The sequence below is a fragment of the Sphaerodactylus townsendi genome, linkage group LG11, assembly GCF_021028975.2.
Source record: "Sphaerodactylus townsendi isolate TG3544 linkage group LG11, MPM_Stown_v2.3, whole genome shotgun sequence".
Lineage (NCBI taxonomy): Eukaryota > Metazoa > Chordata > Lepidosauria > Squamata > Sphaerodactylidae > Sphaerodactylus > Sphaerodactylus townsendi.
Window position 1 is genome coordinate 37,091,491 of NC_059435.1, and position 9,446 is coordinate 37,100,936.

Sequence of the window (9,446 nt, forward strand, 5' to 3'; positions counted from 1 at the left end):
CAAAGCCACAAACCAATTCAATATGCAAGTATCCAGCAAAACCCAGCCACGCTAGCAATGAAGATACCTTTATTTTCCCAAGTGAGAGAGAGAATGCTGATCCTCCTCTTTCTGCAGTTTCACACACCATCACAGTGAAGTGAAGCTGCCTTAGTGAAGTGCGCCTTGTAGGGCTTTTTCAGTGGACCACTGCAGGTTGTGGTTGTAGAAGGTGGCTTAGGAGCAGGACTCTGCACGGGTGGGGTAAAGCTGCTGTCCCTCTCCACTCCGCTCCTGTAGTTTCCTCCTTTGCTTTCCCCCAAAGGTCCTGCTGCATTTTCTTCCTGTTGTCCATTTTTGCCCTGGGCAAATCTGGAATGAATTATACATGCCAAATAGACATCTACCTACACATTCGTAGGTAGGTAGGTCGGTCATTTATTGTGTTAGCCATAGGCCATCACAATCAATACAGAAAATAGACATTAATAGACATAAACATAAACCGTGCCTGCAAAAATTATACATTCAAAGGATAAAAATCTTCAATGTAAAATAAACCAAGACATAGCAATTACAATTTAAAAAGCTGTGACTAAAACTTGCACTTACAGCTCCTATTAAATTGCCTTTTACTGAAGCAGAGTATAGATCCATCTAGCTCAGCATTGTCTGCTGTGACTGGGAGGGATCCCCAAGGTCAAGGAGAGAAATGTCTTTCCCAATTTAAGGGTCTTTGGAACTGCAATAGATCGATTCCAGAAATTTCAGTATGTAATATATGTCCTCAACCACAGTGCCTTCCCTGGTTAGCAACTACTGACACCCAAAACTGTTGCAGGGAAAGTGGCAAATACACCCTTGTGTGTTTATTTTTAGCCCAGATTTATTTTACACTTTCAACCAAACTTCTGGAGCTGTGGTTACTACCTACTGGGCCTTTTTAGAATTGGCACTTTCACAATATGTGCAAGTAGAGATTTTAAATATGTGGGAAGACATTGACATGAAATACATGTTAAAAGAGTCATAAAAACTCATCAGAAGCTGTACTAAATATGGGGAAGGGGTGGATGATGAGATTTAGAGACTCCTGCTCTTCACCTGTTCATCATTCACTTGCTAATTCCTGGAACGCATGCATCTGACAGGTAACAGGCCCCCATCCAGTCTAGCCCAAGTTTCTTCCACTCATTCCAGGAGCAGAGTGTGGGACTGTAATGTTGGACTAGGATCTGGAAAATCTGGGTTCCAATCCCCATTCTTCCATGAAGTTTGCTGTGTGACCTTAAGCATAAGCATTTTTAAGCATTTATTGTCATTGTGCACGCACAACGAAATTTACAGCCGCATTCCTCGATGCACACAATTTCAGACTCATACATCATACTCATACAATTTCATACAATACATCATACTCATACAATTTCTTACTCATACCCCATCCTCACTTTCCCCTTCCTCCACCCATCCCTACACAGCCCCAAACACATCAACACGAAGCCGCAGAGTTTAGCATAGCCACAGCTATAGAGTAGAAGCTGTCTCTAAGCCTCTTTGTCCTAGATTTGATAGTCCTGTATCGCCTACCAGATGGTAGCAGTTCAAAAAGAGAGTGTGCTGGATGAGACGGGTCCCTCAGAATATTTTGGGCTTTTTTTAGGCTTCGGGAATTATAGAGTTCTTCCAAGGAGGAGAGAGGGTAGCCGATAATCCTTTGTGCAGTAGTGATCACCCTTTGGAGCGCCTTCCTATCTGCCACTGTGCAACTGGAGAACCATACACAGATGCAGTAGGTTAAGACACTCTCCATAGCACAGCGGTAAAAGGACACCAGGAGTTTTCCATCCAGTTGTTGCTTCCTTAAAAGTCTCAGGTAGTACAGTCTTTGCTGGGCCTTCTTAACCACCGCGGCAGTCTGTATGCCCCAGGTTAAGTCCCAGTTGGGATAAAAATATCCCAGTTCAGTCGTGAATTCTGCACGGCTCTCAGCGCTAATGTGGGCCTGCCCCAGTACTGCCCCGTGATATTTCCCTGACCCTGTGATGTTAAAAAATCACCAGTTTGGCAGTTCTTTTAAAAGATCCCAGGGAGATCTGCTGTGCAAACACCACGGGAGCATACCCGGTATATTTTTCCCATCTTGCCACTTTCCTGCTTGGGGGGGGGAGCTGTCCCCTCTGCTGGTGAGGTGTGGATCGTGTAAGAAGGGGAAAGCTGGGAGAGGAGAGCTGTTCCCTCTGTCTTTGGAGCCAGCAAGGAGTGGATTGTATAGGAAGCGGAAAGTGGACGGGGGGGGGGGGGGGGGGAAGAGTCATTCCCTCTATTTTTGGACCTGGTGACGTATGGATCATGTAGAAAGGGGAAAGCTGGGGGTGGGGGGGAGGGAGAGCTGTTCCCTCTGTCTTTTGTCAATGGGGTTAAATACAAAAGACAGAGGGATATCAGTGAGATTCAGCTGTGGAGCCCATGTGCCTGGGGAGAAGAGTTAATTGGCCAAGGGAACAATATGAGAATCAAGAGGAACTGCCATAAAAATAGCAATTCATTTAATATGTACAATATGCTGTCTCTATCCGGGTGAAGGGATAACACAAGAGGGAATGGGAAGCAGAAAAGGCAATCTTCACTGTTTACAGAAGCTGCTTTTAAGATACCAAAAAGTCTGAACTGAACATGAAAGTTAAAATAGTCTGTAAGCCTCGCACAGACCCTTTCTGCACAAACCTTTTAAAATGTTTTGAGGGAGGAAATGAAACATTTCCTCCATGGAGTTCCACATAGTTCCCTCCCTTACGTTCTGAAAATGTTTTATTTCCAGCCTCAAAATGCTTTAAATGAATCCCCCTTTAAAACTATTATTTAGCCTGAAATGTTTTCAAAACGTTTTTACTTTCTGTGCAATCTGTTTACTATGTTTTCCATTCCTATGTGCTGTTCCCAAGCTTCCTCTTCGGCACCATTTTGTTGCTCACTCTGAATACTGAAGTTTTAGTTTAGAAAAAACGGTTGGCTCCAAGATGCGCGTTACTCAGGAGTAAACTTGGTGGTAGTCAGTGGCTTTGCTTTGAAGCAACAGTGTAACACTTTGAATGGGTGAATCATGACCCTAGGAGGGTTTACTCAGAAGCAAGCCCCATTGCCAGCAACTGAACTTACTCCCACATAAAGAATTGCGCTTTAGTTCTTCCTATTTAACAGCGGGGTTTAACAGCGCTTAACAGGGTTACCTACACTTCTTCCCCAAAACTAAGTCTTAGGTTTAATGCTAATAATCTCCCTGAAATAATTACACTATTATCACACTGGGGGCCTGGCGGGGGAAGGGGGAGGGGTGGGGGGGAGCAGAGGGAAGTAAAACTTTTGCTTTCCAAAACCCAATAAACCTCTCACCACAAAATAGAAGTAAAAAGGCAGTCAAGGAAGGCAATCCTAAGCAAGAATGCTGTGCAAGGGGTGGGATAACTTCAGGAAAGCTAAATTGGCGGAGCAGCCATCTGATCTGCAGTTTTTCCTTCACATGTCATCACAGCACTTGACTTCCCACAAAAATGCAACTGGAACAGAAAAATAAAAGCATGGAGAATATTTAGAAATGGACCTCTCTGTCCCACATTTGCCTCTGTCAGAATGGCCCTAATTCTGACAAGGGGGTGGGAAGGGATGCTCAGGGTGGTAAGGGATGCTCCTCTCCCTTTCCTGCCAGTTGGTTGAGGCCTAGTTTAGCTCAATTCTTTATTGGTGTGAAATGTCTTTTGTCTTTTGTACTTTTGCTTTGATACTGTGGGAACTGGATTGGCATTGCGAGCCTAGGGATCTCTCCTCCCTGCCCTGGGCTCCCAGGTACTAAAAGCCCCATCACTCTCTCTCCCAGGGGAGGGGGCCCCTTAACAAACAGTTCACTCCAATCAGGGCGAGACCCTGAATCCCACCACTGTGCCTGCCCTGCTCTTGGCAGACGCACTCCTCCCAGTGGAAGCCCCTCACCCAGACTGCTTCTTTTTAATCCTACTCCCAAATTTTTAGTTTGGTCCCAAAAGTTACACACCAAGAAAAGCATGCAAGCCTCCAGTCTCCTAAGCTTTGTAGTGGAGAGGGGTACTTGTAGGGCAGTAGATGGTACTTACAGCAAATCAGGTTGACTCAAGAAGCTCTGAAGCTCAGCCCCAGACCCAACGCGTTTGCTGGCAGCCACCTCTGGCTGGGTGAGGGGGGAAGGGGGAGGGGGAGATGACGGCATGCGTGCCCACAGAGAGGGCTCTGAGTGCCGCCTTGGGCACCCGTGCCATAGGTTTGCCATCACGGTGCTAGAGTGTCTGTCACGTCACTTCCAGTTTTTACCAGAAATGACATAAGCATGCCAGAGCAGTGTCACAAATCTAGGCCCTGCCCCCATTTCCTCCTGGGCTTTGCAAACTATGGCCTGGCAACACATTCCTTCCATGTCCTTTCCTTGGTTCTCTGGCACTGCACAATCTTTAACTGTCCTGTAAGCTCCCCTAGGATTCAGTTAACAACCTGAGCCTTGAATTTCCACATTCTTTGGTTTAATTAAAACATGGGAATAACCATAAATCAGAACACGGGTAAAGCAGCTTGAGAAACGTAGGAACACTTTGTTTTGCTACTGGAACTTGAAGAAGATTTTCTAAGACAGAAATCAGGTCCACAGTTAATTTCATCAGGATTCAGAACATTCTTTACAAGTTGATTTCTGCTTGTTGCAAAACTTAACCATGACCAGAAGAGGGACCCATTGGCTAAGTATTAATGATTGGTTTCTCTTGCTGTTATATTACCACGCTCTGCAACTTCCTTTTCCTTATCAGAACCCCAACAAATGTTTAGAAAGTAATGCTGGGTATTTATGAAGTTAAAGGGATGGTCTTGATGTTCTTTAGCTTTAAATGATGTGTTGAAAATGAAATTACCTAGAGTTTACTTTGTGTGACTGTTAAACGATGTAATTACGTGATTTTTAGTCTGAGATTATTTTGGCTATACATTTTAAATATTTTATTCTCCATTAACTGTCTAAAAGTCAGTGCAATTTGAAGAAATTGAATTGAATTGATGTACTTTAGAAAGCCAGTTCTGAAAACTAAACTTCTTTTAACTTTCAAGCAAGAAAGGTACTTAAGATGGTGCCACAAAAAAGGAGCCAATGTAAAAGAGGAATGTGGAAGAGCTGAATTTAAAAAGCTCGATAAGAGAAATGATGTAGATGAATAGGCGTCATTAAATTTAAAAAGTACAAACCCCTAATCCATTCCCATCACTTTCTGCTTTACTTTCCAAAGAGGGAGGAGAACTTTTCCAAAGTATTCCTCTTTTCAAACGTAAAACCAAAGACAACTCATATGATCAAACTGTTGCCTAGTGGCAAATGTATAGGTTAATCTATCACTGGAACCATAAAAACAATTTGCTATGAAGTGTTCTTGTTTACTGTTTTCTGTACCATTACAGGGGGAAAAAACCCTGCAGGGAAAAAAAACAGTCTATGATAAAGAGATATCTAGAATGGCCTTTTGGAGATTACAGAGCATCTTTCTGGCTTCCATCCAGCTCACACACTGATAGAACTACAAAATGAGCTGGAAAATATATGCATATTGTAGAGTAGGGGGTTCTTCCCTCCTCCCCAAAGCAAAACAGATGAGCAATAAGCTTATTGATCTTGGCAGCCTCTTGATTTATTAGAGTGTTGACGTCCACTGCTTTTGTATCATTTGGCAAATGATCAATAGTATTATTCTTGGAGTAGGCATTTGCAGATTGACGGTGGCAGCAGGTATAAAAAGGCATAATACCAGATTAGGGGGTTAGGTGAATTAACAGCAGAACGGGGACTTCTGTTTCAGAGGCTCGACTAAAGAAACATAAGTGGGCTGACAATTATGATAGCCGGTCCTGGGAGGAAATTCTAACAGCGTGACGCTGCCAAGCAAAGCTACACACACCTACTGGATTAGTTTGTAAATTGTTGTCAAAGCAAGGATACCAGTCTGGATCTTTAGAACATGAAATGAAGAGCTATGAAATAAATAAAAAGTAGCACACCGTATGGTGACACGCATTCTTAATTTTAGGGAGTCCTACTGCATTGAATAAAAGTACTCCTGTGTATAAGATTGGAAGCTGGAACCCTGTATGTGTTTCACCAGTATGATATCTTAGACTGTACAAATATATGACCTTATTTTTTTCAGTTATTAAATACATGCATTTTAAAAAAACTTTAACAAAGCATGAATTTGTGGACCTATTTTCTTGGAATTAACAAACACCATAATTTATACTTCTTAAGCCATTGCATCGCAACAAGAAAGATGCTGAAAAGACTGTATTTGAGAAAATGTTTCTGACAACACCTTTTTGAAATATAAATATATATATATATATGTTCTGGTGGAAAAGTGCATGACCATCACATATATCCAAATGTCCAAATTAGCAAATCTGCATTTTAATTGAAATGTTTTAATATCCTGACACATAAAATGCTATGAATGAGGACTGAAATTCCTTTTCTTTTGAAGATGTATTGTGAAATAAACAGCAATCAGGAGGGAAAATGCTCTATTAAACAAACCAAGTTTTGTTTTGCTAAACTAAGCAAAATTAGTTGAATGCCTTAAGTAATAGTGCTGATACTCTTTCCCCCTCCCCTTTAAATTATTTCTCGACTTGTTTTTGTGTCTATGCATAAATTAAAAATCTGCTGAAATTTATTATTCATCTGAGATGTAATTAATATGCAAAATTATGCAAATTAAGATGCAATTAGGTTTCAATTCTCTAGTGGAATTTTCCATTATAATTTAATACAAAGTAATAGAGTAATTGATGTCACGTGTAATTACTGTTACTCACGTGTACTTGCAGACGTGAAAATGGTTTGTATATGTTGGTTATCCTATGCAAATAAGCTGTGCATCCTCTCAGCACTTGGGGACAAAGACTGCCTTAAAATGAGAAAGAGTAAGTGACCCCTCCCTTTCTTTTCATGTACTGTCATTTTCAAGAACAACATGAATAATTGTAATTGATTTTGCCGCATTTATTCCTTAGAATTCATAAATAGGTACACTTTTGTGTCATATTTGCCTTATTATTTTAGACAGTACTTATCTCCAGCAAAACAAGACATAATAACTAGCATGACAAAGAGATTCTGATGTTCTACTGACATGCAGGAAATCAAAATAAACTGAGGCAGTTCACACCAAATCAGAACCATTCTCACAAGTTTCATTGGTCTTGCTTTGTGGCATCTTCTTTGACAAAAGGAGCAAACTGCATCCAGATCAGCATGTTTTACTACAGCTTGAGCCTCCAAATGCCAGTAGGGGAGCCTGGATGGGCCAGGCTCCCCACCTCTTTGCGCAAGATAACTTTCAGACTTAAACAGCTGGTCTAGGAAATTGGGAGATCCATCCTGTCCTTCAAAGGTTCCAGGCTGGCCCAGTCCTGGATCATCCATACGCATACCAACTAGGCAGATTATTCCCAGTGAATAAAACTCAAGTGAAAAAAAAACAACCATCCTCCTAAGTGTGACCTGCATCAGAACCTTTGGACACAGTTGTCTTCTATGAAGCTCCCATGTGTGAGTCAAGTCATGGGTGAAGGAAATTAGCCCCTGAGGCTCTTAAGCAGAGAACATTGCCCAACTCTGTGGTGCTCGTTATGCCAGGTAAATTATTGACCCATGGGTGACATCGCATCATGATGTTTACTAGGCAGACTGTGTAAATAGGGTGGTTTGCCATTACCTTCTCCAGTCATCTATACTTTACCCCCAGCAAGCTGAGTACTCATTTTATCAACCTTGGAAGAATGGAAGGCAGAGTCAGCCAGCTACCTGTAACTAACCTCCACTGGGATAAAACTCAACTTGTGAGCAAAGCTAGGACTGCAGTGCTGCAGTTTACCACTCTGCTCCATAGGACTTAGGTCAGAGGGAGAGGCAGACATCAAGAACAGCTTACTTTGTGTTACTGTGTCTACTTTGATTATTATTATTACAAAGGATTGAAAAGATTATTTGCCTGGCTATTGACTCCTGTGGAAATGTCTGGGAAAGGCTACGTTTTCCGGCCCATCACCCCTCATACAATTCAAAAAATGGCTCATTTTAAAAACGACTGACAAACATATGATTACAATTTTTACCAAATAAATTCACACCCAACCTTTTTAAAACTGAGCGTTTTTTTTTTAAAAAAACCCACAAGGATTGTAAAGAGACTTTTGAAGTTTTCCTATGCTATTGTAACTGAACAATGGAACATAGTTTTTACGCTTAATTAGAGGTTAATAAGAATAGTTTCCTTCTCTGAGAAAGAAATGGGGAGATTTGCATGATCCAACAGAATGAAAAACTCACATGGATCTTTCAGAAAATACCTGTCTGCAGGTTGGGGCAAGAATCTTACACATTTTCTTGCCAAACAGATATTTTAAAAGAATGTTACAATTTCCATTTGTATTCCACTGTGAAGGAAAAAAACACATGACACTATTTGGTTGCAATTAGGTGCAAAAAGTTTTTTTGTTCTGTATGCTGCTACTGTCTCATTTTCTGGGTTTGTGAATTGAATTGGATATTATGAGTTTCTAAGATAATTTATAATAAAATGGGATATGAGGGAAGAGCCCTGGATTCTATTCCTGATAATTTTCTTGAACCTTGCATTAAATCCTTATGTTCATGCAAATACTAAGGACTGGTAGGTTAATCATTATTTCTTTCAAGAACAAAAGATCATGGAATTCACAGAAGTGGCTTATTTTTCCAATATTTTGTGTTTTTCTCATGCTCTCTGCTTAAAGACAACGAAGAAGAATGTATTGTGGAGTTGCAACCAATTCATGGTGACTTCATCCACAGGGTTTTGCAAGCAAGAGAAAAGTAGATGTGGTTGCTATTGCCTTCTTCTGCATAGGAGCCCCGGTCTTCCTTGGTGGTCTCCCATACAAGTACTGACTGTAGGTAACCCTGCTTAGCTTTCAGGTTCTGACAAACACTTGATAAGCTGGCTGTTCAGGCTACTGCTTGCTTTATGCTTAAAGGTCCTTTATATTTGAAGCAACTATGTAAGAGATCCATGATAAACTTACATTTCTCCCCTTTTGCATTCTGGGCCTGACTCCTCTTGGGCCAGCAACTAGCTATAGGCAGCCAGCAGTGTGTTTCATAAAGCACATTGCTGAAAAAATGTCTGAGACCCAACACTGATGGCAAGCTTTTCTTATACCTAGTTGTTAGACTCTGTGTTTGATTGCTAGAAGATTCAAAGAAAGTTGCCATAAACAAAATTATTGCTGAAAAAACAGCTATACTATGCCAAACTCTAAATTTCCTTTCTTACTTTTCCATTTCCCCCCCTTCTGCTTCAGGCTAATTATTTAAAGTAAAAGGCATCCATAAGAAGAAATAAAATCTCCCATTAGTCTCCTGT